The sequence below is a fragment of the Poecilia reticulata genome, linkage group LG12, assembly GCF_000633615.1.
Source record: "Poecilia reticulata strain Guanapo linkage group LG12, Guppy_female_1.0+MT, whole genome shotgun sequence".
Lineage (NCBI taxonomy): Eukaryota > Metazoa > Chordata > Actinopteri > Cyprinodontiformes > Poeciliidae > Poecilia > Poecilia reticulata.
Window position 1 is genome coordinate 13,369,968 of NC_024342.1, and position 5,557 is coordinate 13,375,524.

Here is a 5,557-nt window from a genome sequence, read left to right on the forward strand (position 1 = left end):
ATATACACAGGTATTATGCAGGCAAATAAACTAAACAGGCATTAGATGGGATGATTGCACCATTTGTGTTGCATAAAGACCAGAAGTGGTTTGAAATAAAAGATTAATTAATTTTCTGCCTTTTTGCCCATCTTTCCTAGGGGTGTCATTAACTGTGGCCAACACTTCACAACTAAGGTAAGTTAATAGCCAGCTGAAATTAGAGAGACCAATGTCCTCTTACTGAGCCAGGCAGCTTTTTTGGAGGGGATGAAGAGGTATTGTATTACTATATGATTTCTGAAAATCAAATGCCTTTTAGAGAGCCTTTTAATGTTTATATCTTGGTGAAAACTGCTGGATCCATGTAATCATAATCAGACGTTTGTCTGAGCACCAAAACCACATTAAGCTGTTCTGGTATTATGCACGATATAAAACTGAACCGTCTGGTTTTGTAGCAATTGTCCGTATGCTTCAAGCCTGAATGCAACCTTGTTACAGATTTTTGTTCTGGTTTAGCTGTAATAAACCGGCTGTTGGAAAGCTGGATTTCTCGTATGACTCGGGTCAATAAGCAAGGGGGACACAAATCTTCTTGAGAGTGAATTGATAAGTGAAACTTAGTCTATTAAATCTATATCTCCTTACACATTTCTTGTCAATTTCAAGAAGTTTTAGGCAGAATTTTAAACATTTTTACAACTTCTGGCTGTATGTTCTGAAAACTACAGTTAATCTGACCAAAATGGCAGGTAGAGCAAGTTGCCAATAGAGGAGCTATGTTGATTTCGAGGAAGTTCTGGTCAACCGTCCTCCGATTTCTACTGTGCTCAGTCTGAAAGGTCAACCGTTTAGCGTGTCAGAGGATATCGTTTGGCGTCAGGAGGAGCCAGACAATAACTCAGGAAGACTGAAAAGACGTAATAAGAAGCATATGGAGCATGCTCGGGGAAAAGGCAGAAGTATTGGCAGCTCATACATGCATGTCAAATATGGCTAAATGTACTCCAAGTGCTTCCAGTAATTTCACTGCCTGAATGGCTACTTTGGCTGTGTGCCTTGATGGAAGTAGTGTCGCCATATCAAACACACAACACTGCAAGGTGCAAAGCAGAATTGTGTATCCTTACCCAAATGTGATATTATTTTAATGTTCTTTTAAGAGATTATTTATCAAAATAATGGTAAGCAAAAAAAAAAAGTTTTCAGTACGTTTCAACCGAGAGAATCAAATTTTTATATATTTTGTGTCCACTTTATTAAGCAGAAAACACAGTGAATTTACATTTTATGACAATATGTGAATAAGCAGCCAGTATGGGGACTGATTGGAAACTTTGGCTTGATTTTTGTCAATTATTAGAAGATGAAGATAAACTAAGATATTTTATTAGGCTGATTATTTCTAGTATTTCAGTGATCTGACAATTATTCTGACAATTAATCAAGAAATCAAGTAAAGAATTTGATAACATAAAACAATAGTAACTACTGCCATGACAGCTGTATATTAATATTGGTGAAAATTGTCACATTTGTGCTTGACATTATTTGAGGCAAGTAAATAAATGAATAATTAAAAACTTTTTTGGTGTTGAGAAGCACTGGCACCAAGCTTTGGTTTGGTCCGTCTTTCTTTCTCCATCTTCATCGTGGTTGATTAAGAAAAGTTAATGCTCCCAAATACCCCATTCCCATCACTTAGGGTCATTATATAGTTGCAAACTTCATTTCCACATATTCTGGATGTTTCAGGTTTAAAATAACACAATATTTGTTCAGTACACTTAAATACCAAACAACAAGTTTTGTACTTAAAAATAGAGAAAATGACATGTTGAGATATTTTTTGATTATATAATACTGAAAATAATCATTAGCATTCACTGTAAACCTTTTGTCTGACTCCTAATTCAAGCCCCGTGGAAATTAAAGAAAAAATAATCACATCCAGTGTCCGTCGTCTTTCAGGATACAGAGGGTTTTATCAGGTTGCTTCCTGCTGAAGGAAACTTTAGTAAGCTCTCACTATCAAAACTGACTCAGACATAATTCTGGTCACAGAAACTCCACAGAACTTCCTTGTTTGGAGTGCACTGTACACATCTTAATCTATGCAATTTCAGGAAACGCCGATTTCCCTAGATGTTTTTAAATTAAGTTGGGAGTTAGACTCCTCACTGCTATAAAATGTTTATCTGATTAGAACAGTCATAAACGCTTGGCCGGTTGACTTTAATCCAGGAAACAAGCCTGTTCACCGTTGTTCTGTGATTTCATAATTTTGAGGCAACTGTGTATTTTCCTTGTGGGAAAAGATAACTTAATTGTTTTCATGTTGCTTACTGTAACTGTCACCTTTTGTAATTTGTGCCTACCCAACATGAGCAAGAAACTGTCCATATGGCTCAGGCCCAGTATCATTTGCGCACTGGCTTTCTGGTTTTAGCAGGAAGACAAACCGCGTGATTGTTGTTGCTGATATTCACGACACATTGAATTATCTGGTTCTTGTAAACATCCACAGTTTTGCATTTCCAAACCAAACATGACACAAATGAGAAGTGGCACACAGAGCAGAAAAAATGCGTGCCTGCATGAGTAGTTATGATGGAAGTGGTTGTGTGACAGAGGCATTAGTCACAGCATCAAAGCACAAATGGTGTTCAGGGGGAAAAACATTTACTGGAATCCGGAGTGTCCTGGCGGCTCTGTGGCCGAGCGTGCATTCCATGATCTGAAGCTCTGATCCCAAGTTTATGGCCTCAATTAGTTCACCACTACCTTCCTCCCATTCTTGTCTGACTCCAGGAATATATTTGAACAATTTCTAAGTTGAATTTAAAGCCATTTGCAATAAAGGAAAAAAAAAAAAAAAGTGGTAATTATAATTTTCCATTTAACGAAAAATTCTAACAATTATATTGCCTGACAATAAATGTCAGGAAAAAAAATCAGGAATGAAGAGTTCAAATGGGGTTAGGCTACGAAAGAATGTGGTGAAGCAATCTGTCGTGCGCTTCCTAAATGTTGTTTTAATGGAAGAGAAGCAGGGGAAAAAAATCAAAAAGTCCCATCTAAAGTTTTCCACAAACAATGTAAGGGACACAGCAAGTATGGAAGAAGCTGCTCCAGTAAGTTCAAACCAAACGCATCACACTGAAACCTCATCACTACAGTAAAACATGGTGGTAGCATCATGCTGTTTGGATGTTCTTCTTCAGGAACGACAAGGCAGCAAGTGAGGATGAATTGAGCTGGTCAGTGGTCACATTGCAATGCTGGAAGAAAATATTGACCTTTACCTTTAAGTTTGTATACTTGCAGGGCAGCAACCCTGAACCTAAAGCCGGAGCTGTAATGACTTGGATCAAACAGTAGAAAGACTAAATCAAAGTCCAGACCTAAATCCAATTAAGAATATGTAGCAAAATATGACAGTTGTTGTTCACAGTGCTCTCCATCCAGTTATAACCAAGCCTAAGCTATTTTGCAATAAGTAATGGTAAATCCTACAATCACTAGATGTGCAAACCTGATAGAAAGTGTGCTGTCCTCGCCCTGAGTTTTCCATTTTTCAGCAGTTAGACAAACAGACGACGACGATTCAATAAATAAAACTTCTTTCTTTTTTTACTTGTTTATTGAAGAGTGGCCTCTGACCACTGCCATCACTTTGGCCATCGCAAACTGTAACACACAAGACTTAGTATTAGCTAACGAACAGCGCAAATTATCCTTCGAACTAAAAATGAAACTAAAACATTTTGATACATGACTTAAACGTACAGATTATTTATACCACCGTTACACAGAACAAAGAGACAGTTATTATTTTCACAATTAGCAAATACATACGAACAAATCTTGTCTGAAACACAACGTATTTCAGACAAGAAATACGAACAGTTCGAATTACACGAACTGTTCGGTGTTGCGCTCCACCATCTTGGATCTATTTTCTGTTTTTAGCGTCGCCAAACAACATAACAAAATATCCACCAGGGGGCGTTCTGCGCGGTTTTCAGCCTTGCCGGTCCAGTTTTACTTACAAAAGGCAGCACAGAAAACATTTCAAGGCGTGACTGGAGCAAAATGTATGTAAATATAGATGCATCATGCATGTCAAAGTTTTGGGGGGGGACGGTGACTCAAGGGGTAGGCATTATCATGTTATACAGTAGGTTGCCAGTTTGAACACGCCAACATAACAAAAGTATGAACCCGCAGACCTGCCATCTACATATAGCATTGAGAAAGCACAATGAAAGTGTAAACATTTTTTAACAGTTTAAAATACACTACATTAATTCAGACAACTTCTTGTTTGTTGAAAAATAAGTGATGCAAAAGAAAAGTCTACTAAAGTGGTTGCATTCCACCAGCATCTGTGTCAAAACAAGCTAACACCCCTTTTTTCCCCCTTTCATTGTTCCTGCAATGAAATAATAGGAAGCCATGATTACTGCAGGACAATGTTTGGTTTGACCACTGCAGAGTGGGGACGTACCACAGGAGCTATGCCTGTTGATGGCCACCAATCAAGTCTGTATTACAAATTTCTTCTGATTCCAATCCTTTGCTTCAAAGACTGAATTTTAACTTGTCTTTTTTATTTATTTATTTATTTATTTATTTATTTATTTATTTATTTATTTATTTATTTATTTATGTGTTTGTTATGTAGCCTACACCAAAAGCGGGAAAAATATGCAACGCACACAGAGATATAAAACGTTTAAATGAGGTCAAAAGTTGACAATAAAAAACAGATAATTACTTTCCCGCGAATCATAATCCCAGCTCCACCCTCAGTTACTAACAGAGTTCAAGATGCTTAGCATACTTGTCTTCACATAAGTCGCTTCAGTGAAGATGCATGAAATGCTGCCTGCTGCTGCTGAAGGACTGGACCTTCTTAAAACCAACATTTATTTTCAATTTACCAAGTAAAAGCAAAGCAAATCGTTGGAAACTATTTCAACTGTTTCAGTAATTTTGATTCCCAAATTTACTGCTGCATGTATTCCCAAGACTGGATTACTATTATTTGTCTCATTATTTTTGGATCGCTGCACAGCTCCAGCGTAATAATGTAATTGCATATGTGAAACTGGAGTAAAATCCAGGATGGTAGTTGATGGACCTCATCTGTTTAGCATTAGTGCTGCAATGGACACTTCTGCCAGAGTGTTTTCCCTCAGGTGTAAGATCTTTCTTCAGTAACGACTTGATGAAAAGCTACATCTGAACTCCAACAGCTTCTCTGGGGATTGCAGCAGCAGCAGATATTCAAAAAGGACGCTGTCAGAATGGAGGAATGTCAAACGCAGAGATTTGCAGAACTTTTCTTGGCTCAGTTTGAAAGCCATGGAAATGTGCTGAATCATTTAAAACTCATATTTCTTTGTAAGGAAAATTACACTCCCCTGTCACTTTTTTTTTCCTGTTGCATGTCACATGTACAAGAATAATTATTCCCACTTTAAAAATGTAAAGTTACAAGACAACATTTTAATGGAGAGACAGTAAAGCTTCAATTCTTCCAGCGATCAATCTTTAGGTTCTTGCCAAA